The sequence below is a fragment of the Equus asinus genome, chromosome 8 (assembly GCF_041296235.1).
Source record: "Equus asinus isolate D_3611 breed Donkey chromosome 8, EquAss-T2T_v2, whole genome shotgun sequence".
Lineage (NCBI taxonomy): Eukaryota > Metazoa > Chordata > Mammalia > Perissodactyla > Equidae > Equus > Equus asinus.
In genome coordinates, this window is record NC_091797.1 from 24745672 (window position 1) to 24771619 (window position 25948).

Sequence of the window (25948 nt, forward strand, 5' to 3'; positions counted from 1 at the left end):
GTGAGGACACAGGGAAAAGATAGCCCCTCTATGAACCAGAAATCAGGCTTTCACCAGACACTGAATTCACCTTGATCTTGGGCTTCCCAGCCTCCAGAACTATGAGAAATAAATTTGTTGTTTATAAGCCACCCAGTCTATGGCATTGTGTTATAGCAATCCAAATGGTCTAAGAAGTACAGCTTATATAGTTAACTCTCCTTTTACAGATGAGGAACAGGCTCAGAGAGTTTAAGTGACTTACCCAAAGTCACACAGCTCAAAAAGGATGGGATCAGGACTCAAACCCAAGCCTGTTTGATGGAAAAGTCCATTCTCCCTATCTCCCCACTGTCTCTAGAAAGGTCCAAGAGAGGAATGTCAGAATTTAAGACTATAAACCTCTTCAGAGATACTGATATGTTCTTTTAACTTGTCTATTGAACTGTTTTGTCTTCCTCCTTTAAACTGTGCCAGGTGCGTGCTAGGGACTCGGTGAATGCTGCTCACCTCTCAGTTGCTTGCTTCTCCCGCCCCCTCTTGATTCCTCCTCTCCCTCTTCTGCTCACCTCCTCACAAACGTCTTCATTTCTTCACCCCCCTCATTCTGCCCTCAGCTTCTCCTGATTTCTGTGGTCTCCTCCCCCAACATACCCTCTTCTCCCCACTCTTCCTCTGCCCTCCCCCTTGCTGGGCCATGCTCTTCAGACATCTCATTAAAGTAATTGTTGACCTGAATTCCTATTCCAGTGCATCTGTAATTATGCTCCACAGGAAACCCTGGGGATTCAAGACAGACTCTTAATCTATTCCACATGAATCAAAAAACACTCCCAAAAGAGCGGTTTAATAGCCACAATTAACGGAATGCTGCTCAGCTATCCATGGGAGATGTTCCCAGGCCAGCACTGCCCACCTCCCTCGTCTCAGTGCTCAGAGACATCAAAGGTCCCCTCCAAAATGAGTAAGGATTTAGGGTTTAATTTAGTTTTCCTAATTAACTGGATGCAAAAATAGCTGGTGAATTTTCTGAAAAGGGTTCCCTTATCCTTTCTCTCTTCTGGGCTAAAGGATCCAACCTGGGCCTTGAAAACTTAGCTCGTCTCCACCGCAGTGTAGAGGTCAGTTCTGTTCAATAGCACAGGGCCGTGTATGTTTGGGTAGGTTGTACCATGTTAGTGGCTAGGCCAGAGACTTCCCCTTTGTCTGCATCTACTTTCTCTCTACCAGCCTCAAGAAATCCTTCTCTTCTCTCCCCTTCCCATAAAATGCCCACCACAAGGTTTGCCTTCATGGATGCTGGGAGCTAGTATTGAAAGAATGCCCCCATTATCAGAATGAATGATCTAAATGCTCATTCTATGGAAGGTTCCAAGAAAGGTGTGGATACCAGCACCCTTAGCTAGCTGCCTCCTGGGCAAAGAACTTTTTCCAGGGCCCACCTGGAAGAGAGGTTGGCTGGTTAACATCTTGGGTATGTCTGCCCACCCTGGGGTTCTATGCTAGTTGAATACCATTTTTCTAAAACCTCACCTGTCCTTCCAACGAGAATAGCTCCTGTATAGTCTATAGGAGTGGTTCTCAAACTTGAGCATGTGCCAACATCTCCTGGAGGGCTCGTTAAAACAAGCTTCTAATTCTGAGGTGGGGCTCAAGAATTTGCATTTCTAAAAAGTTCTCTGGTGATGATGATGTTGGATATAAGGTCTTTAATCTTGTCAAAGTATGTTCCCAGTACCAGCAGCATGAGTATCACCTGGAAACACATGGAAATGCAGAGTCTCAGACCCCAACCCAGACCTACTGAATCAGAATCTCCATTTTAACAAGATCCCCAGGAGATCTGCATACACAGCAACTTGTGAGAAGCACTGGTCTAGAAGCATGCTCTTGAGGTTCCAGGTACGCATGGAGTTGGGAGCAGATGGAAAGGGATAACTGTCCCCATCCTGCCAGGGACATGGCCAGGAAACAGTGTCTCCAGAACAGCCTCCACCCCTCCCTTCTTACACACACTCATTGCCCCTACAGTCACCACCAATGAGAATTATCTAGTTACCCATCTCCCCCCAAGGGCCCCAGCTGGGGACGGATATTTTCCTAGGGAATTTTGCTAGCGAGAAGACTGCCCACTGGTTTTAGGCTTATTGTTAACCTCTGTTCCCCTACAGATACTCATCTTCCACAGTCGTCCCAGCCCCATAATTGCTTGTCAGTTCCTTTTAGGGGAGAGAGGCAGGCAGCCATTATGCCTTTTGCTTCCAGAATCTTCTTCCAGGAACTAATTAGAGACTAATAAAGATTGCTTTGTCTTATTGTCATTAAACAATGACAGCTCTCATGATGCCAAGTCATTATGCATCACAGACAAAATTAATCATTTATAATTTGTTATTTCTCTGAAAGGGGATGAGAAGTCATCTTCTCATGAACACATCAGTCAGCCTCTCCCTCTTGAGCCACACCAGGCCCTCTTGTGTTCAGGGCTCTGAACCTAACAGGAGAGCGTGGATTAAGTGGAGAAGGCATGGGTGCCCTTTAATGGATTAGGAGCCTCTACCAACCCCACCCCCGCCCCACCCCACCCCACCCCACCCCCTTAACTTCCCAGCAATTTGCAATATGCCTCTGTTGCCTAGGCTTTGGTCTACATCTATGTTGAATTTACTTTTTTCAGTTAGAGCAAGTGAATGATAACAGCTAAACCTTATTGAGCTATATGTTATTTAGCCAAGAATATTATATGGCAGATGATGGTAATAATAATAACTTAGTACTTACCATGTGCCAGTCACTATTCTAAGGTTTTCTATGTATTTAACCTCATTTAAACCTCACAATAATACTGAGAGGTGAGTACTATTATAATCATAATCATCTCCATTTTACCTATAAAGAAACAAGCCTAGAGATTACATGACTTGCACAAGGTCACAAGGCTAGTAAGCCACAGAGCCAGGATATGAATCCAGAATCTGCATGTTTAACCACTACACTATACCACCTCCAAAGTTCTCCAAGTTTATTCAGAGCCGTGTCAGGTGGGCCTTGAAGTCACAGACCACGGATAAGCAAGAGGAGACCTAGTTCTTGCCCTGGAGGCTCTTTGCCCTCTGTAAGTCTGGTAATATTTACCGTTCTTGATCTTTCAGGCCAGTTTTGTGGAGTTGGAGCCATTTCTAGAGCCCAAGCAAGTTCAGAACTTTCTCTCACATCACCCCCAGACTCAACTATGAGGCTACGGAGAAAACACTGAAGGAGGCAGAATTTGTTTGATTTTTTTGCAGCCATCTCCTCCTCCTTTTCCTTTTCTACCCATCCATTCAAGAAACCTATGTCACACTTGTACCATATTCTTGGCAGAGTTGAAGAGGTCATCCTACATCCTTCTGGGAGCTTACAAAGCAGTGATACAGACAAGCGTGATAGCAACTGAATACAAGGTGAACAGAGTGTGTATTACATGGAGGTGCAAGCGATATGATGATAGAGCAAAGCAGAGAGCAATGTATTAACCAGGATGTGAGGTCCTCTAGGGAGAAGACCAGACCTTGACTATTTCAATTTCCTAACCACTAGCACCTCAGAAAGTACTTCACAAACACTTGGTGAGCAGGTGGAATCAAACTAGGAGATCAGAGAAGGCTCTACAAAGATTTAGCACCTCAGTCGGGTTATAAATAATGGATAGAATTTCAATTTGTGCCAGAAAATAAGGGAAAGGATCTTCCTGGCTAGGGAACAGCAGGAGTAAAGACAGGAAGTCGAGAAAATGAAAGACCTATTGAGAGGAGGGAATTGACAGTTATTTTGATTAGGAAACAAGCGATGTTTACAGAATGTGCTAAAGAAAAATAATTACTGAGTTTAACATCTTGCCTCTCGGAGTTTTTCTGACCCTAGGATGGGCATCTTGTAGCAAGTTCACTTGCCACAGGCATGGTGCACAGAAGGCCACCTTCTTGCCAAAAATTTCGTTTGTCCCCACATCTTCTGACTGCCCAGGCCTGCCCTCTGTGGCCCTGAAACTTTCTCATTCCACACGCCAGTTCTTCTCATGAAAAGGCTCCTACCCTACTCCATCACCTCAGGTCCAGAGGGGCCCCTGCAGCTAAGCTCATAAAGGGATGTGGAAGATGACATGAGCGGAGCTGTTTTAAAAGAGTCCAAGTAGCCATTTCAGAGGAATTGCCTTGCATATCTTATGTTCTTTATCTTCCAAACTGGATTGAACTGCCAACATGCCAAGAAGTCAGTAAGAAGACTATCCTGTTTGTAAGGACTGATGAAATGAGACTTTACTAATGACAGAATCGCTAACTCATCAATGAAGTACAAGTCTAGCCTTTTGCCTGACGACGGAATCTCAAGCCAACCTATGAAGTACAAACCTAGCCTTACTTTACCTAGCACTAATGAACTCTTCTTTAATACAGCTTTCCTCATCTTCCTCTCTTTCTCCCATGAGACCCTGAGCCCCTCTCCTGTAACCGGGGCACTATTTGGGCTTCTACCTGATTCTGTGCTCCCCAAATTACAAATTTTTGAGCACAAATAAATGCTTTGCTTCCTAAACTGGTTTCTGCTTTACGTAGGATGAGAAGATCTGAGTGAACTGGCTTATAAAGGATGCCTCCCACCTGTGGCTCATTCCTTGAGGGGGTGGGGGAGGGCAGAAGGTGACGATCAGAACTAGGTATCCCCCTCTTAAACTCTGCATATTCCTTTCCTTCCCAGAAACAGCACTTATTTGGAGCAGCTGCTGGAGAAACTCAAATCCAAAGGAGGAATAGGGAATATCGGGATAAGTAGCACAGGCTAACATGGAGCAATTTCTTAGAAAACAAAGTTCGAATACCATCTTTTAGTATTACACCAATTTCCCTAGAGACACAAACCCTAAGAATAGTTTATGAAAACCACAGACTCCCAGCCCCTCACCCAAGACCTCAATCATAATTTCCAGAGATGACCCCCAGTAACTCAGGGACTTATAAGCAATTCAGGTGACTCTCAACAACAGGGAAATTCGGTGAACACAGAAAATAGTTATAGAGTCGGCCTGTGAAGATACTGGCCCTGGTTTTTCAATCAAGGCCACACCAGACTCGGAAGCCAATTTTTTTGCAGGGCTTGGGTGCAGCTCTCCCTTAAAACCTCCCCTTGCGTTTGCAACTATTGGCGTCTTACAGAACAGGAAACTGTAGAGGAGGCGGGAGCTAGCTACTGATTGAGAGAGAGGGAGCCAATGAGAAACAGAGGAACCACTGCCTACCCAGAGTGTTTGGGGGCAGGGGTGGGACTAAGTCTCCACAGCCTATAAAATCCCGATCGAAGGCAGGAAGAGCCTTGCTTGTTAGTGGGAAGTGTTTGTAGCTCGTGGAAGTTGAGGGGTTAGGAACGCCTGTGGGGGCTGCTTGGGTGGGGTGGGAAAAGTAAGAACGAGCCAGGAGAGTGGGGTATAAAGCTTTCTTTTGTTTCAGAGGAGAGAGGTTTGGAAGGGGGGGTGGGGGGGAGCGATGTGAGGGCTATCTCTATAAAGCCAGTCTCTCTCGGCAGTCCCCGTGCGGGTTTTTCTCCTCTCACAGGAGTTTAGGGCCTGTAAAAAGACAGCCTCTCTGCCCCCCTCTAGATCTAGAGAAAGCTTTTTTTCTTCTTTGCTGTCTGAGTCTGAAAAGTCTCTTCGTGGGCTTACTTCCCTCAACTGGAGAGAAGAAAGTCTTAAAAACTTATGGGAGCTAAAGCAAAGCTGCAGTCTCTTCCTTGTTAGGGGAAGCTATCCTTTTCCCCAAGAGTAATCTTTTTCTGGGGATGAGTGGTTCAGGGAACTAGTGGCTCTCTGGGGGCGGGGGGTGGAGGTAGGTACGTAAGCTCTGCTGGCTGCACGGCTGCAAACTTGCTCGTAACATGACAGCTTGTCCGCATGGAAGCCTGAACTGGAGTACACGGATTTAGGAGGGATAATTTGCTGTCTCCTAAGAGCCAAACACTTGAGAGTTCCTAGCAGGCAGTGGCTCCTCCTTAGCCCTTCCTCTGATAGTGACAAACTCGAGACCTCCCTGCTCTTACTAGTTGAGGTCCCTTTGTTTCAAGCAACCTGTGGCCTGGCTTCTCTGACCAGGTCTTGGAGATGATAGTTCTACTTGCTTGCCTTCTGTCCTGATCTTGAAGCTTTCTAAAATCCCTCTAGGAACAAGCTATAGAGTAGGTGTGCTACTGGAAAAGCCTGGGCGGATGTGAGCTTACATCTGGCAAAACCTAAACGGAGTTGGGAGACCCGCGTGTTTCTCTTCCAACTGAAAACATCAACGTGGGTTGAATTGGGACAGCAGGTGGTAGTTAGGGCCTCAGCCATTGGAGATGAGGATTTTTTCTTAGATTGTACTATTCAACTCCCAGGGGAGTGCCCAAGTAGGAATTGGACTGACTGGAGTTTCTCTAACAGAATCATAACTACATAGCTCCTGGAAGCTCCCTGCTGGCCTAGGTTTGGGATACCACACCTGCAGTCTCGCCTCCCCTGAGAGGGCGAGTAGCTTGTAGAGCTCACACCACAGCTGTGATGACTGCTACACCCACAGTGTCATGGTGTTGAGCCTGGCCTGTCTGGAAAGGCCCAGTATTAAACCAGACTCAGACTGAATGCTCTAGAAGAAGTGAAGCCTAAGTGCATGCAAGAGGAACTGGAGGGAATTGGCAGGCAAATGATCACACGGTGTGGTGGTCTGAGAAGTAGGAAAACCAGAGGCCTAGAGGTGGCTCAACCTGCTGACCTGGGGAAAGTGAGTGGAAGGTGATGACCCTACTTGAAAATCAGGCAAGGCTATTTGTTGTGGAGTTGGCTCAGCTGAGCCAGCTCTGGGCCGAACTTGATGAGGGCTTAAACAGAAACTCCTAAGGTGTCGATGTCACGTGCCGCTTCTAGGTGCTTCAGGAGCTGTTGCTTTTGTTTGCCTTGGAGGTGGGATGGACTGGCAGGAGCTGATCTGCAGTATCAGTGACTTCTAGCTGGAGCCTCAACCTCGGATTCTCTGTGTGGGGAAATGCCTTTGTGGTGATGTGGTATGACAGAATATTGGGCTTGAGCTCATCTGAGTTCAGTCCCTAGCTCTGTCACTTACTAGCTCTGAGAACTTGGACAAGTTGTTACAAAAGTGGCTTAAACTGGGGTTTTGTGACTAGATAAGACTTAGTTATAGACCAGTGCCTATCACAGCAGGTGTTCAGTAAGAGTTGCTGGCTGGTAGAGTACCCCGCCCTCTCCCAACAGCTCACGTGGTTCTGTCATGGGTGTCTTACTTAATACCTATGCTCCTCAGCGTGGAACTTCTGTTCAGCCGTAAGCATCACTTGAGCTTAAGTGCCTCGTAACCTCCCTGTAGCCTGGCAGGCTCTCTAAATCTAGCTTGGTACCTCACTGTTGAACTTTGTCTCGCTCAGGCAGACCCTGCAGCTGGGATTGTATGCACCTGTTGAGCAAGTGCTTCAAATGACATACCTTAAGGCACGGATGAAAGCTGCTTGTTAATTGCTCAAGGTCTAAAGCATGGTTCACGATGGATTTCACAAGATCAGAGGTAGGCCATCCTGGAAGGGTTCCCTTAACTGTGTTAGCTGCCTAATGAAAGTAAAACCAGAGACGAATAGAATCTTGAATCTTGTAGGTTAAAGGATCTGTTTGCCAGTTTATAGTCTACAGGTGCCATTTGCTGCAGCCACTGAACTCTTGGCCGAGTTGTAGAGCCACAGCTGTAGCTTATCCCATGATTAAAGGGCTGTGAAGATATCTAGGAACTCAGACATTCACATCACTAAGTTTAGCAGCAAGTCACTGGGGGTAGATATAAGGGTAATGAGAGAGTGGCCATATGGCAGTGACTTAGTCCAAGTCCAGCATGTGTCTGAGCCTGAAAGGTCTCAGGAGCTACGCGTAGTTGGGCTGCCACTCAACCAACTTCATTTAGGTGGCATTGGGCTTTGCACCAAGTCACGAGTCTGAAGTTGACATGACTGGGCATTAGTCCTGAAGGGGGGGTCTCCTAGGCTACTCAGTTGGTATCCAGGTAGGAGTATGCTAAGTGATGAGGGCCCACTCAGGGCTGGAAAATCCAACTGCTTGTCTGGGCTTCTTGTATCCTACTTTACACCGTGAGAACGCCTCCTGTCTGAGTGGAGACAAGGATCAGGAACTAGCAGAATCTAGACTGTAGAACTCCCTACAGGGAAGCTGCTTGTGACAAAGCTTGACTCTCCCTAATTAGGTCCTCAATGGCAGAGAAGTGTGGTGGGCCCCAGAGCCTAAAGGCTGCAGGGCCAGGCATGGCTTAAGTCTGGCCTCGGTCATTTATTTCTCATGTTTTGAGTTAGTTGCTTAAGCTGTCTGAGCACTTGACTTATTAAAATGGGGTAAACTAAAGGTTAACTCCAAGCCATGAGGCTCCAGTGGTAACCATAGGGAGCTTGGCTTACTGCTGGTCTAGTAACTACTGACAGCCCTGCACTCCCTTCCCTGCCTAAGTCACCTGCTCTGAGCTCCAAGTGGGGTGGCCGAGAGGCTCCTCTTATGCGTAGCGCCCTCCCCTTAGTGCAAGCTGCGCTCAAGTTTTGCCTAAGCAGCGTGTTTCTTGCAGGTTGGCTCTGGTGTCAGCTCTTCACTTAAGCCGTATAGACTGGTTTGGTAACTCACTTATCCTGGAACCATTGGTGGGTGATGGTCAGTGGGGAAGGGGGTGTATGTAGCTGGATCTTCAAGTCGAAGCCTCCTGGCAGGGAGAACGGAAGTCGCTGCTCAAGGAATAGGGAACCTCCCGCTTCTGTGCCCTGGGGAGGGAGCTCTCCTGAGGGAAGCTCTGGCTACTGGGGCCCCCACCCTTCAGCCTAACTCCACTTGTCACAGCCCATGGGCTCCGATAGAGATGGTCTAGTCTCTGAACACTTCTCTCCAGCCCCTCAGACTCCCTTCATGGGCCTGGGGGGTAGATTTTAGAGCAGGTTGTAGTACGTCTGATCTTTCCCGAAGATATTATGGTATCCCGCGCTTTTGGGGTGTCTTAAGATTGTGTGGGGATTTGCATGAAAGCCTCAGACTAAGTAGCGCTTGAGGGTGGGGGAGAAGAAATGGCCTCTTCTGCCATCCTGTTTGGAAAGTTCTTTGTTCAGGAAACTTGAGGTGAAGGCAAACTCTGCTGACCCGTGTGGACTCCTTGAGAACCCGTCACTAGTTTCACCTACCTCTCTGGGATGCTCCGGAATGGCCTTTGTGGCAGCTCTGCAGGGTCAAGGCAGGACTGAGAGAGGATGGATGTTGGCTTGTTTCAACCACTTCCCAGAGATCAAGTTTTTACTACTTGACCAACTCTTCCAGAGCTGGCTCTTGACTAAGTCTGCACAATCCCATGTACATTCTAACTTGACAGTCATTATCTTGTGTTTTCTAAGGAAAACCATAATTGGCAGAGGAGGGGAAAACCTCTGAACAAGTGGTTCCTGATCTTACCTTATCTCAAGATAAGAATCCCAGAGAAGGTTGAGATCCTGTAGATCTCTCTCCATAATTTCACAACAAACTAGTTCACTTTCCTATCTTAATGCTTCATTAAATGTCAAAACATACGTCTCTCGCAGTCCTGTTTGGAAAGGAGCACTTTGGAGATTTGCAGACTTTCTGCCTATCTTAACTCCATGACTACTTTGTAAATGCCTGTTTCCTATCTAGTTAGCTAGTGGCTGGCTTCAGGGCTGCTAAAATTTTTTGCTTAGAAAGGCTTTCCTTGCTTTAACAGAATAAGAACAACCTCAAGATTCCATTCCTTCTAGAGTAAGTTAGATTCCCTTTGTATTAAAGTGTTCCAATGACACTTGGTTGTCAACCTTTGCTCACTGACCTTGATGCTTTTATTCTAAGTTAAGCTAACTGGACTTCTGCCTCAACGTGTAAAGAACTTGGAAGTCAGCTTTCCTGCTGTAAGGATAGGAATGATGAATTATCAACTGTTAGATCAATCAGAATTGAGGTCACAGGACTAACTTCTGCCCTGAAAACTACAGACAGCTGCAGAAGATGGGTTGCCAGGAGCAAAAGCCACAGCTGGAACCAGAAACCAATCAGGAACACTTAAAGGGTAGTTGACAAATTGCTGAAGGCTCAGTGTGGACTAGCTTGAGAGTTTAAAAACTCTGGTGGACCCAGTTTTATGGGACTTGCTACACTTCATGTGTGTTATTTCCTGGATAGGGCATTGGGCATGGAGAAAAAGGGTCCAGGGTCTTCAAGAGAAGTAGCCGGCTGAATGAACAACCTTCTGGAGATCTGCCTCTAGCCAGGAAGACAACCCAAACATTGGCTTTGAGCAGGAAGGAATAGTAGGAAAGTCTGTCCGCTTGAGGATCCATGGGTCCCACCTGGCCTTGCTCTAGGCCTGCATTGCATGTGGCTGGAGTCGGGTGGGGACTAGGATCTGAGGGGCACTGTAGGAGCCGGTTCTCAAAGCTCTCAGAACTGAGTGCGCTTCTAGCAGTAGGGCTTTCCCTCTGGTGCTTGGTTGGACAGTGAGTCCTGGTTGTACTAGTGGCCAGCCAGTGGGTTTCCATGCTCAATCCTGCCTTGCTGCTTCATGTGGAAAGCAGAGTGGAAGCTTCTGATCTTCATGAGTACAGTTGTCTTGTGTTGCTAGAGTAATCTCTCAGATGCCTCATCAGTTGCGAGTATTTGGATAGACGGTATGTAGGGCAGAAGTCTTCAGCATAATTAGAAAAGGGAGCTCTTCGGGACCAAGTTCTCCCTCTGGCTCACAACTTGCAAATGCTTTAAGTCCACTGGAAGCTGGGCATTGCCTCACCTGATCACTTATGGACTTGAGCCCTCCATTGAGGGGACATGGTCTCTTTAAATCCAATCCATTCATACCCTGCGATAGGCAAACTCTTGTTCTCACTCATGCATTTTTGAGAATGAACTCTGGCTGTGTAATTTCAAGTGCTCTATTGAAGTTGGTGGTTCAGACAGTTCACTGCAAAGGGACTTGGACTGGGAAGGATTTCAGCTGAGGGCAAGACTCCTTACCTGCCCAGTTTACCCAAGTTAAATTCCTTTTGTGTCATTTGCTTAATGGGCGCGGGTGCTGACAAGCTCACTACTCCATAATGAGCTTGTGCTTAACTCGTAAACATCAACATCTGTAAAGCTGCTGTCTCAAGCCTCTCCCCTTCAACAGGATCGCTAGGCCTCCGTTTGACACCTGATGGCCCCTTTTCCCTCTTCTAGCCGGTAATGCCTCACACTATCAGCTAGGTGAGGCTTGCAAATCAGCCGGCTAACAGACTAACCAAGGAGCCAAAAGGAGGGATCCTTCCTCTGCCTGGCTAGTGGCCCCATCCCAAAGGAGGGCCCACCATGGTGCCACACACTCTTCATGACTTGGGGATTGAAGTTGAAGACTTGAGACTAAAGCAAAGGGTCCCAAAGGCAATGTGACTGCTTCCTTTTCTAACAATGACACTCAATTTTAGGGACGCTATGCTAAAGTTAAAACAGGCCAGATGCCAAACTCATCCTCTTCGAACTTTCAATAAAATTGTGTTCCTATAGTATGGAGTTGTGGGAGAGGCTATCCTGTCCAGGGGTCTGTACTTTTAAGCTCTTAAGTTGGCCTTGTAAAGGTTCTGTGGTGGCTCGTGCTTGGAATTTGACTGGAACCAGGGGATGGTAGAGAGTTTGACTTAGGATTCTCAGAATTGGACACAGTCCTCCTGGACCTTTAACTTTGCTCTTATGGACTTCATTGACTTCAGTAATTGCCTTCATCCAGAGAAGAGTCCTTTCTGATGAGTAGATGGTGGCGGTGTTCCTTAGTTCACAGCACACTTGGTACATGCAAGACCTCTGCATGGTTATTTTTTTACCTCCATTTCCTCACCATAGGCAAATACAGGAGTCCCACCTTATCCACGGTTTCGTTTTCCAGGTACCTGTGGTGGTCTGAAAACTTTAAATGTAAAATTGCAGAAACAACTCATTGCACATCACTGAGTATCATAACTTTGTCCTGCCCGGACGTGAATCCCTTTGTCCAATGTATTCATGCTGTATACGCTACCTGCCCATTAGTCACTTAGCTATCTCAGTTATCAGATCGACTGTTACGGTACTGCAGTACTTGTGTTCAGGCAACCCTTGTTCTACTTAATGGCCCCAAACCTAACTAGCATTGGTATGTATAGAAAAAAACATAGCACTGGACTCTCTCTACACTATCTGTGGTTTCGGGCATCCCCTGGGGTCTTGGGACATATCCCCCCACAGGTAAGAGGACTACTGTACTGTTGGGTAATCTCAAGTAAGATGTCGGATGCATGTTTAGTCCCCTAAGTGCAATAATGCTATAGTCCTTACTTGGTTGGTTTTGCACATCTTCCTACTTATGCTTCCTTGGACACCTAGGTTGGTTCCCTACTGACCCAGGTAGTGCTATAAGGAACTTGAAAAAGGAGACGTCCTTTCTCAAGTTACAGCATCCTCATGGAGGTGCCTAGCTTTTCCCACTACTTCTCCCGAAGTCAGCTTAGTTCCAAACTTCAGTCTCTTGAGCATCACTGTTGCTTAAGGACTTCATGTGAGCACACATAGAAGGGTAAGATCTAACTCGCATTTGTCAGGCATTAGATGTGAGAACTGATTACTTTTGAACTACCCTGATGTCTTCCGAACTCTGTGCTATGTTGTTATACTTATCTGGAGAAATTATCTAGTTCTAGCAATCTCTTCCTCTGGCTTAATTAGCTACCCACACCTCTTCATGTAACTGCTTAAAAATGAAGATCTAATTAAGAGGCAAGCATTCATTCCAACTGGCAGAAGTATGACAAACCCACCTGCTGGGATAATTGCTTAAGTGGGCAGACTAGCGGCACTACGTGTGACAGGAGCCCTCCTGGCATGCTTGGGAGCAGTGCCGACTTCCCTCCTTGCATCCTTGCCCTCCTTGAGGGGCGACATGTGAGTAGAACCTGCCCTAACTTATCAAGGGGGTGGGAGACATTAGTTGCTGGAGACTCAACTCCTCACTTTAACATGTTACAGCTGGAAGCACAGTGGAGAGAGGAGCTAAAGGGTCTCCCATCTTGGTTTCTAAACTCTTAGAAGGTATTCTAAACTCATGAAGGTCATGCTTAGAATTGGTCAGCATTAGAACTGGCTAGCTCCAACTTCCATACAAGTCAGTAGGTACCACCTATAGGGTTGGACAAGTAGCAGGGAAGGTAGCCATGCAGGCACACATGGGATTAAAGGGACAACATAAGCTGTTTTAGTCAAAAAAAGGATACAATAGGTAGTATCAGATGCTGGTGGCAGAGGCAAGATAAAGCTGTAAGTGGGAGAGTGTGCCAGATCAGAAACCAAGGAGCTGGACGGATCAGAATGTGGGTTGAAAGACAAGGATAAATACTTCAGCAGATGCTATAACAACCCAACGGCCTGAGCACCCCTCCCCCTCATGATACAGGCTGCGCAGTGGGATGGTGTGTTAAAGACTTTACTAAATGAAAAAATGTGAGAAATGCACTAGTTGGGAAACCTTTAGATCAACAAAACATTTTATTAGAGATGCTTGGAGATGAGACCCAGACCCTACCATCTTTCCAAGGAAACCTGGGGGCCTTCCCTGTCCCTCTGCTGACAGCCCGTGCCTGCTGAGAAGTTGGATTTGAGCAGGAATGACCCAGGTTCCTGCCATCCCCTCCAGTGTTTGTGTATCGTCCCTGCTATCTTGAGCACTTACTTACATTTTAGTCTCTGCCCAGCATTTCTGGTCTTCCTGACTTTGTCTTCTGTTAATCAGTTGATCTAAATGTAAGGGAAAACTATTTCAAATTTGGTGAAATTCTAAGAGTAGAAAACTAGAAAGTAACATTTATGGTAACATTAAAGATGGTTTGAGCTTCTATGAGAAATAGATTCCTTGAAACTAGCTATCTGGATACTTTTTAGCATGGCTATCTTTCCTATGAGCTCCCCCAAACTGGATGTACCATGGGCTTAGCCAGTAGCTTCCTTAAAGTGGTTGAAGCCCCGAGAAGCTGAATCCTCAGAATCCTAGAAACCTCTATTTTGACCTCACCCTGTGGTCATTTGGTGCTCTACCCAGAGGCACCCGTGCATGTCTAATGGATGCCCACCAGCACCCAGCTTAAAGACAAGTAGTAATCTAACAGGTCTAGATTAAGATGCTATGACTGAAGCTTAAGCTTTCATAAGAAATTAACTTCAAGGGGAAGGATTAAACATTGTCTAGTCAGACTTAAATTGCATGGGAGTCTGGTAACTTGAGGCTATTAATGCCTACTCATGCTTACAGGCAACTTTCTGCATAGAATTATGTGAAGGGAAAGTTATGTGATTAAACAATATTCATCAGCTGCTTTGTCATGCGAGATTGTAGAATGCTTATGACTGGCAGTGAAACTCAGGAGTGTAGGGTACTATTGGGGTGGCGGTATGTGAATCAGGACTGAGGAATATTCCGTATTGAGAACACCACCTAGTGATGGCACTTGGGAGTGAGTAGCTCTATCAGATGGACTTGCTTGAAGAATCCCTTAATGTGTTCCTGTGTGTGATGCCTTTCTCGTGAGCCTTCCTCTAAGTGCCTAACTAGACAGGCTTAGTCTGTCTTTTCTACTTGCCAACTACCAACTCTATCTGCTTCAAGACGTACCTCTGAAGTTTGTGGGGTGTGCATTTGTCAAATGCCTCACTCCTAGAAAGACTAGAATCCTTCTCTTCCACCCATCCCGTTCCTGCTGTTAAGTTCCAAGAAGGCTTTCTAAATGGCCTTTGAAGAAAGGGTCTCAGGTCTGTGAAAGACCTGGGGAAGCCATTCAGTGGTCAGTAACCAGATAATGAAGAACATAGGAAGTTGGAGAGGATTGGAAAGACTGTTTCTCTCCAGCAGGGGGAGGAGTGCTGGAATTAACTCTTTGTCTGTTCTGATCCTTGTGCTTCAGACTGTCATGACCACCTACAACTTTCTCAAACTTGAAGTTATCCACCATGTGACAGGTACCTGAGAAGTGGTAGGCAACCATTACTTGATGGAAATGAACTTGAGGTGGAGATCAAGTGACTTTCTTGCCTGAGCCAAACACTTAAGACTTAGAACTTTCTCAACCAGTCTAACTCCATGGTTTACTTGACTTGTGAAACATGTTCAACTGACTCATGCTGAGCCAATGGCTGGGGCCTCCTCTGGCTGGGTATGAAGGGAATCCTGTCTTAGCCTGGATGCCCTTGAAAATAGCCTGACACGAGGACTTGTGTGTGGGTAGCTTATCTGGGATGTGGTCCAAAGAAGTAGGAGACAGAAGGAAGAACGGGTGTTAGTATCAGGGACTTAACTCTGCTGAGACCTCCCAGATCTATCCAAAACACCTTCAGGGAACTATTTGCTTAAGGGATAAGGGAGCCAATAGTGTATCAGCTTCTGCACTGCAGACTTTAAAACTTAGCAAGCTCTTGCCTGCATCCACAGAACTGGGGGAGCCCTGGAGCAGAAAGTGAATGTGGGGACGGGGGGCTTACTCTGGGCTAAGTGCTCTGAGCTTGGAGTGAGTGGAGGTCTGCTTGGACCTGTCTGAAATTCAGGCCATGGCTGAAACTGGCAGGGCTGAGCTTGTGAGTTTGGGGCACTGGGGACATCAGCTACAGCTTCGAAGGACACTTGCTCGTTTAGATATGGGAGAGAGCGAGGGTGCCAGGAAATGTGGCCTAGACATAAGCTTATGTTGAAAGCAACCCAGGGGATTGTCATTGTGCAAAATATTTCTGAAATGGCTTAACTGTAGTATGTAGTTAATCTTAGTTGACAAACATTACACAAGGCATTGCCCTCTTCAAGCCATATTCCTTTTCCTTACTGCTAGACATCTGACACTGACTAAAATTACATTTGTAGCATTGACAAAGTTTTCAAATAGCCAACAGTGCTATGCTAAACTAAAAGCAAGTTGAATAAAGGCATAAGTAAAGAACAATCCCTAGAGTGGTGGTCCCCACCCCCGGCCCCAAATAATCCCAACACAACTTTCCCAAGCTGCGACTCTGGCACCTCTAACAGGAGGCTGATGCCTCCTTAATCAGGATTGACTTAGCATCTCTTCTAACTCCATTAGATAACGAGGTAGCTGACCTCCCTGGTAACAGGACTAAGAAAATGAGTTTAATCTTGTTTAGGGAGCAAGAGGGTATGGGAACTGCACTGAGCCTGGAAGCCACGTGTAGAGAAAATCCGCAGGCTGAGGCTGGTGGTGGCAAATTCCACAGCTGGAAAGGTCTCCCTCTGCTGGCTCCATAACCAGGGATTTAACTCCATATTTTTGGATGAGTAAGATGTTGCGGTTCTCCAAATCAGAATGACAGTTCTGAATCCCCGACTAGCTGTTGGGGAATCCAATTTGTTCTCTGTAGGAGGGTCCTCTGGGCTCCAGTCCAGGCTCGCTCCAGCCTGTCTGGTCCTAGGCAGGTGGGATCTGTGTAAAGACTGGGTGCAGAGCCCTGTACTTCGTCCTCCCCTGAGTGTTATAAGGCTGTTTCCTTGTGATTCACTCATCTCCCCATTGGTCCCCAAGTAAGCTAACTATTCTCCAACCTTCCTTCATGGTGAGCCATTCTCAGCTCTGCTCTGTGCCCCAGTAGGGGTGGACTCCTAGGGGCTGGATCACTCGGTCTCCTTTGAAAGCTGATATCCAAGTGGTTTCAGCCACTGAGAGGTGCTAGCTTAGAAAAGAGGCTTGGGTGCTTCCTGACTCCCTCTCTACAGCCACATCTCAGTAGGTATGGCCCTCTGGCCTGCTGGTTTTGCCAGCTGGGACCCTCTTCCATAGATTGGCCCTCACTGGGCTCCGGTAACTCTTCTTGGCCCTGTGGTTGGTAGCAGCTTCCCATCATTGCTAGCCCCTGGTGCTTCATCCTTTGTTCTTTTAATCCTTCACATTCCACTAAGATTCTTTCATTCTTCATTCAAGCCATTTAACTCAGTTTCCTGTTGAAACCCTCACTGACACATGGAGAAAGTTCTATCTTTAGCTTGGAGGGAAGCAGGACCCCTTAACATCCTCCATACGAGAGGGAAGAAGTGGGTGGGGTTCCTCTTGTCTGGTATATACTAAATCTTGGCATCTTGGGAGAGATGCCTGGCAGCCTCAGGATGGAGGGCAGGAGGAGAGTCCCCACTTGGTGTTTCCAGGTAACTAGTTCAGAAGATCCCCCAACCCCTGACATGATAGGTGGAGAGAGTTGACATGACCTCCAGTATATCCCTAGCTGATACAGGATCTGAACGTCTGCACACAGATGCGTGTCTACCTTTGAACATTGAGCTGCACTTCGAAGCTGCAGCCTGAGGGTCAGTTATTTTTGGAAAGGGCCCGCCCTACTAAGTTTGCTCCTGATGAGACTTGTCAAGCTTCAGCTCTAATTGCCCGACCTAGATATCTGGTTCAGCATCTTCCAATGTTGATTCACTGCTCCAGAGGGACAACAGGGGCTAAGCACAAGGTTAACAGCCTTCGATAAGATTCTGAGCTATAGGGGCATGAGGGAGAACAAGATCCACACACTTTGTCAGCTCCCACAGATTTAGCCACATCTTTTCTCCCAGAGCTCCTTGTCTCTTACTTCATAACCTTGTCACTTCCAGGCCCCTGACCACCCACAGCCAAGCCATTAGTCACTACCCAGGAGTCGGTATTCTTATCCTTGTCTACATATCCCTCCTCACCAAGCAAATAACTAGATATAGTGCTTCAGTCTTCCAGGGCCATGAATGAGACTGCAGTGCAGCATCTTCTTGTGGCTCACACCAATGTATAGCTGACCCTCTTGAACCAGGCCTGAGCCTCTCAACTAATCATGAACCCCCAATAGGGCCTACATGTGAACTAGTATAGGTGACATAGGGCTCTGGGCCCCTGTGTATTGCACTGTCTGTACCACTTCTATTGTGCAAGGAGTTTCTGATGTGCCCAGACTTGAGTCTGACATACCAAGTGTATGGAGCTCTGGTTCCGTAGTCACTAGATGTCTTGTAGTCAGACCTCCTGATCTGCTCCCAGGTTCTGCTTTTATAAAGTGAATAGTTCTGTGCTGCAGAACCTGTCTGTCCCAGAACCCTGTGTGATGTCTACCACGTGTACCTTTGGCACCACTAGCATGCAGAGTCATAGGGCCCAAACTGCAAGGAAGATTGTGCTGAATCCTGGACCTGCTGCAGAACTCTCATTCCTTGGCCCTACTCAAAACATAGTGTATGGGGCCAGCCCAGTGGCACAGTGGTTAAGTTTGCACACTACTTCAGTAGCCTGGGGTTTGCCAGTTTAGATCCTGGGCACAGACCTACTCAAAGCTCATCAAGCCATACTGTGGTGGCATCCCACATAGAAGAACTAGAAGGACTTACAAATAGGATATACAGCTTGGGTAGGAAAAAACTGGCAACAGATGTTGGCTTGGGCCAATCTATCTTACCAAAAAGCACATCTTTTAAAACACTATTCCCAAACATGCTTATGGTGTCCCTCAAACCCAAAGTGGCTAACAAGGGGTGGGAGGCATAAGGTGCTAACAGGATAACTCATCCTGTATCTTGGAGTGGCTATCCTAGCATACCTCGAACCACCGGCCCCCTAAGTCAAATATGGCAGGCCTTATCTTCCACCCTTTGGCATGCATATGTTCTAGGAAGACACAAACCACTTCTTGTTCATCAGGTTGAACACCTGACACTAATACAGAGGACCAATGTGGTGGTCTTTAGAATCTCAAGACTATAAAAATCACTGAAGGCTATTGTGGCAGAGCAGGAAAAACCTATAGAACCCTGGGGTAAGATGGGGTACTGCCGTTCTTCCCAGGTAGATGTGAATGGCTTTACTCTCCCCACAGGAGTTGAAGAATGAGTTTTCCAGACCAACCTCCTCAACTAAGTGCCCAAGCGGGCTGATCGGTAGTCGACATGCCATACCTGGTACAGCAACTATAACTGAACTATGATTATATTGTTTGTATGGTCCAGCATCATGCCATGATCTAGTTCGTTTTTCTAGGAGCTATCCTGGTGATTCAAGCAGAGGATAGTGCAGGGGGTGGAGGCTCCTGAATCATCAACTTAGGATACGGTATAGCTTATGAATGACTCTCAGCTGTGGATGGGGAGAAGTTCTCAGGTTTCCTCTTGGCTTTTCCCACCATGGCTTTTGCTCCATGGGCTGGGGGACAAGTGTGAGGATTCTGTCAGTTGCTGTGTGTGTCCCTCTGATCAGGTACTCAGGGATCAGGAAAATGACCAGAGCAAGCCTGTAGACTCATTGGAGCTGCTGCAAGATTCTCTCAGTATCACTTTGTCACCTTGCCTCCACATACTTCTATCAAGGGGACTGTGATAAGACCTTGATGTTCCTTTATCAGTGGCAGTTCAGACCCTCTATCCAACAGCCTATGAAAGGTCTGAGTATTCCCTTTCTCCACTAGTTACCCAGGTAAATGGGCATAGGTTCCTATTGGGGAAGGATTTACTGTTTGCTGTGAGAAACTTCGAGTCTAGCAACTTGCTTAAATATGGAAACTCGGTGAGGGATCACACAAGGGTTCAACTAGAAAAGCAGGACTTCTGGGTAGGATGTTGAGGCTGGATTTACTATGAGGAAACAGCCTATGCAGTTGTGGGGGCTGGTGAAATAGGTCTGAAATCGGTAGGGCTGGCAGTCAAGATGGAAAGGTCACAGGCGGGCTGGAATCCCCAGGCATGGGCCAAAGCTATTGTCCAGAGGCAGTTAGGAAAGGAGGCTCATGAGCAAGACTGAACTCTTCACTGATAGTCAGGCTACCCAGATTATCCAAGACAATCTCCCTTATTTAAAGTCAAATGATTAAGGGCTTTAATCACACTTCAAATACCTTCACAACACTTAGTCCTGGTCACTAAGTCAAATACTAATCTAAGCCTAGCCAAGCTGACACCAAAAACAGCCATCATAAAGGTCGTGACTTTTCTTTGGGATGGCTGATACTAGCCTTCTCACCTGTTCTTGATCTTCTTAATTACACAGATCAAGTGCTTTTGTTGGCTGCCCACTTCCCACCTCTAGGCATAGCATGGTCTGGTAAGCTATTGCCACAGATTCTTGCAGGTCAAGACCACCCTGAGCTTGCTACCTCTTATGGCTGCTATACCCATCATGCCTCAGCAGTTAAGTGAGCCCATTGCCAAGCGTGAGCTTGACCTACTGCTCCTACTAGAATAAAAAACAGACCATTGGTACTTTTGTGGCTAGCCTACTCGTGTACTCTCACTTTGATCTATTGAGCTGCTCTTGTTTTAAAACAAAGCCAGACACTATTGCTACATGTAAACTACTGTTGTAAAAAGAGCATTTATCAAATGAGTAAAAAGGATTAAGTAGTAGCAGATTAAATGGTAGATTATTTGCAGCCTTCAAAGTAGTTTTGCTATCTGCTTCCTGTCAAACTGAAGACTTAGACATCCTTAAACTCATGGACCAGAATAACTACCAAAATCTCTGACACATGGTCTCTTTCACTTCCATTGATTAGGAAGCAAAACTTCAAACTCCTGTACACTAAAAACTGTAGCAGTATCTGCAATTTCTCAGGATTGATCTGGATCACGTGGAAGGATAGGCATAATCCAGTGGCCGTGCAGTCAAGAGTAGTGACAGCCTTGCCAGCGTGGCTGGCAGTCTCCTGGGGAAATGCCTCAAGCTTAACGGTAAGGAGTTTAAGCAAATAGCTTAAGCAAAAGAGTTCTACCAGCTTTATGCTTAAAGATAAAAAGGTTATCTGTGCACAGAATTCAACTTGGCCCTTTCAAAGCTTAGTGGTGGTATTAGTTACCAAATTACTTCTTTAGAGGTGGTGATAACATACAATCTCTAGGTTCATCTTAATCCTCCTAACGAGGAAGTGGTGGGGCTGGGAAGAAAAGGTAAGGCTATGAGATGTGCATTGTGGTAACAGATGGCCAGACTGAAGAAACCATGGCATTGATTAGACTTAAAGCACAGGATAAAACTCGCCAGTGGTGATGGGGGGACACACATGCTTGACAGTGGTGGGATGAACCAAATGAAGCAAACAAAGTACTGATAATGATTACACTGGAATTGGAGTTACTGAACCCGTTTCTTGATTGTGACATGGTTAAGTTTCTATAATTGAGGAACTTAGTTCTAGGCTTTGGACTGACTTTAGGCTGGCTGACTATCATCTAAGCTGACACTAATGGCCCTGAGAATACACGGTGTGAATGGCTCTCTTCCTACACAGGTCTGAGATTTGTTCAGGAAAACCACTGCTTGCTGTGAGGGAGCAGATGGATTCCACTGCTAGGCCAAATCATCAACAAATAGTCCCCAGTCTATAGGTGGGGTTCCTTGTCAGCTCCAGCATCTGCTCCCTTTGGGTTTCAGCCACATCCTGCCTTGTGTGGGCTTGGAGTTCTAACCCTCACTCTGGTATGTAGGCCCAAATTACTTCTTGTGAGTTGTGGCTATTAAGGTCTTGAGAACCTCTGGACCAGGGTCCTGAGCAAGGTCTTATGCTTGACCTTTCAAATAATGCTCTGCTCGCAGGTTGTGTTTAGGCTTATACTTAGCTCTTCTTGACTAGAGGGTTATTTTGTGTGCAGTAGACCCTGAGGGAATCTGGATTATAACTCCATTATAACAGTCCGGCACAGAAATCTCCCAGATAGAGTGCTGGGGGTAAGATTTGGGTGTTGCTGATCTCCCTGGCAGAAGCACATTGAAAAGCAACATGCCCTTATGCTTCTGTTTCTAGTATGTACTTTGCCTGCTAGTCTTGGATCGTTAAGCCTGGGTGAAAAAAATGAATGGGGTGGGGGCCGAGGGAGTGATTTCATGAGATAGCCATAAAAATAGTGACCAAGTGTCCTATTTTGCCCTGGAATAAGGTGCCTTCACTGCTAAATGAAGATCTCGGGCAACCCAGGACTAGTTGAGCATCCTATGTGAAAGGGAGCTATAGGTGAGGCAAGTCTCCTGAAGGCAGATACCACTTGTTTAAATGTTTCCATGACTTGACCTATACAAGTGAGCTGTTAGTATTCAGCAAAGACATATGGTACCAAATTCCAAATGTTGGCTCTGCTGCTAGTATTCTTCCTTGGCCTCCATGTCCAACTAGCAAGTCCTTTGCACTGATTCTTGGTATCGTGTATCTTGAACCTCTCCAGATGCTGACTCATACCTGGTGCTGGTGTTGATTCCCAATGGACTGGGAGAAGTCTTGTGAATAACTGTAACTCATGTATATTGGGGGATGAGAGAGAGCATCTAAGTGTCTCCACAGGTAGCCAGGGGCCAGGACTGAGTTTCAGAGGCCTGAGTAAGCAGATGTGAAAAGCCGAAGTTAAAAGAGAAAATCAAAGCCCATACACTGGGATAAGAGATGACTTACTGGGGTGGCAGAAATCTGAGGGTTTAGATGATAAAAATAAGATGACAAGAAAATGTCTAGTTAACTGACGTTGCAACTGGTTTAGTTTCCGTGGGCTCTCAGGGTTGTCATGGGCGTGTCTAGCTGGTTTAATATAGGATGAGGAATCTAGGTGGTAGGAGTGGGAATCCCAGAATGCCACTCTCGAATGTCTCAGGGGAATGTGTAAGGTTCCCAGGCACTTTGGGCTGGCTTAGCACACTAGCAAAGCAGGTTTTCTGCAGTCCAAAGGCAGCTCCCCCACAAGCAAGCAAAACGGCAGAGATCTAAGAGGATCTCTTAGTAGAGTACTAACAGCTTCTGCTACAACCTTCAAGGTAAGCAAGAGACCCATGAACGCTTCCTGGTGTGAATGTTATAGATCACTCCCCACTGACACCACACCTATCCCCATTGCTGGGAACCCTGTGTACAGCACGCAGTCAATCTTGAGCCTGTGGGGGAAAATGTGGTAAGAACATAAATTGAGGGCTTTATGCTTAGAGTCGAGGCCAATCAGATTCTCTGAGGGATGGAAGTGGTACAAGATATGTCATCCAACTTCTTGGAAGGGTAGTTGGCCCTGGTCTCAAACATAGGTAGAAGCTCATTGCTATTGTTACTGCTCATGTGAGCACTTGAACTACTTGAAAGGTGATAGTTACTGTCAAACTCTAAACGTCCTAGGCAGAACTCTAACTGGGCACTATTGTAATTATGGTTGGTTGGTGTGTGTTGGCAAAGCAGTGGAATGTACTACACTCATAGAACAGTCTAACTTGGAGCAGAACTATGCTCTGGGATTGTGGGATGGAATAGAGGAGCAGTGTGCATTGTACTTCTAGGAAGGTGAACATAAGGGGCTCTTAAGATCTACAGATCCCGAAGCATAACCTTATGCCCAAAGGCAATAAAACAGTTTCAGCAGATATTCATGTCTCGGAAATAGTTGTGTGGCTTCCACTTTAATGAATTCCTACTACCATGAGAATAGGTCTCACCTTGGGGGTGGGATGAACTCAACAAAGCACAAGTCTCATTCCGAGATTATTTGGAACTGGTCCGGGGGACTATCCCAAGGTTCTTTCCCTGAATAGAAGGTCTCACCACCTTCTGCACTCCTTGTTTTCGTAGCCTATCATAATTGCCATCATTGAGGGAGGAGAACCTGGATTTTGGAGCCTGTATCATTAGGTAACATTCAGCCTACTGCTCCTAAAACAGCTTATTTGGGGAGTGTAAGGTAATGACTGGGTGAAGCTAAGTTCCTCAGTCCACTGTTGGAAGCCCCTATTGCCTCCACAGCTGAATATTGTATTACTAGGAAGTCAGTTGATGTCAACGGGAACTAAAACTCAAAAGGCATCCAGGCTCCAACAACTATGCTGGGAGCAGGAGAATCCTTACTGAAGCTGGGCAGGTGCTGGGGGCCAGTTGAAGAGGCAGTGGGTCCAAATAATGCAGTCAAAAGCAAGGGTGACATCAAAGGGCAAAGCCAATGTTGGCTATGAGATTCAGAATGGAAGTTTCAGGCCTTGCACAAGCAGAAGTGAAGATCAAAAATCTGCAGAAAATAAGACAATGCTATTCAACTTAATTCCAGTGTCCACACTGTGATCGCAAAGGGATGTTCAAAGGTGCTCACTCAAGGGCTTCATCAATATGTGGAGATAAGAACGCATCTTTGTGAGGTGTGAAGTTGTGTATCTACCATATTGACCTAGTGAATCATTCTTTAAACTTCATGTCTAATATCTCTTTCAAGGAAGTGGTTTCTAGGAATTCACTTCAAACTTAAACATGGACTTGGATTATTTTTAAAAATCAGGTATCATCCTGGTCACAGCTTAATGCTTTTGGTCTTATCTTGCTTTACTCAGGTTTTTTTTCACTACTTGATTAGTACTTGTATTGACTCCTTTCGTGTGCCATTTCAAATGCCCTCTGCCTCACCTCTTTACGCCAGCTATGGCTGCTGGTGTCACCTGACAGCTCCTCAACTCAGTCTCATACCAGCTACCTCCCAATTTTTGCCCCAGGATTTTTTTCTATCTTGGAGGTATGGGATAATCTTGGGAATCCACTGGGCATTCCTGCCTAGTAACCTAGTAGTGTGGGGTAGTTAGCAGATGGAGGCAAATCGTGACAGATGGGAGCTGGGAGCCAATGGATAGATGCACCTCTTTGTCTTCCCCTAAGACCTGAGAGACTTTTTAAGGCTTCTTTTAGGTAGTTCTGCTGAAGGAGCAACCAGCAATTCTGCTGGTACTGGTGGCCAACTTAATGTAGCCTTCTACCGGCCTCTGTCTCTATCCTTAGACTTCCCTATGATCGTGTCCCCAGGTAAACCACTGGTGCAAGAGCTTTTGATCATTTCCCTGTAAGCAGAACCTGAGACACAGTTGTTTGATCGACTCTCTCCAGTTATCTTCTACTTGTCAATTTGAAGCTTTTGCTTTTTCTATTCTAGGATTACCTCTCCATTCTGCATGGTTATATCTAATTCTATGTCCCCAAATACACCAGGTCTTCAGGTATTTGACTTTAGGACATGGTGCGAGAAAGGTGGAGTGAGTGAAGGGGTAAAGCACACTCGTGGACAGTCCTGGGATCTGGCGATTGGCTGACTCAATCACAGGACTAGGTTTTGCTTAACAGCATTAGGCTCAAGTGTCATTATGGAGCCAGCATGCTACATTGGGCTCCTCAGTGAGTTCAAAATACTTAGTGTATGAAACGAGGGGAGAAAAGGAAGATTATACTTTCAAGGGAATAACCTGAAACTTATACCTCACCTCAATCTTATTAACCAGTGTCTAGTCATGTGTTCATAGCTAGCTTCAAGAAAGGCTTGGAAAATAGTCGCCAGCTGTGTCCATGTACCTGGAGCAAATCTATCCCTATCGAAGGGAAGAACATTGAGGGGATGATTGGCAGTTTCACAGTCTGACCCTGATTTAGTGTCTTGCCTTTTCAGAGAAGACGGGGTAGTAATCTGCTCAAACGCATCTACTGGATGTATGACTTAGCCTGAGATGCAAGGGGTGGAAATGAGTGAATTCAATATCGGTGCAAGATCTATGCAGGCACAGTAACTGGTCACTGACCTGGCCTCGAAGCCAAGAGCAAGGACTGATTCTGATCTGACTTCCTTAAAATACTCTTTAGGCTGACAAGAATGCCAAAGATGGAGCAACGTCATCTGTACCTGCTGGCTTGACTTGTGAATTTGGGTCTATCATTGGCCCTCTTGTCTACTGGCTTCTCAGTATATGACTTCTGCAACCATGGGGGACAAGGTCAAATATTGCTAGTGACTGTGTCATCAATAGCAGCTCCGTGATGAGGGCACAGTAAAACGGTTCATGATGTAAGACATGAAAGGGCTGGATCTCTAGAGATGACACTGTGATAAGCACTGACACTGCAACCTTTGAACAATTGCAGCTCTAGAAACCCATC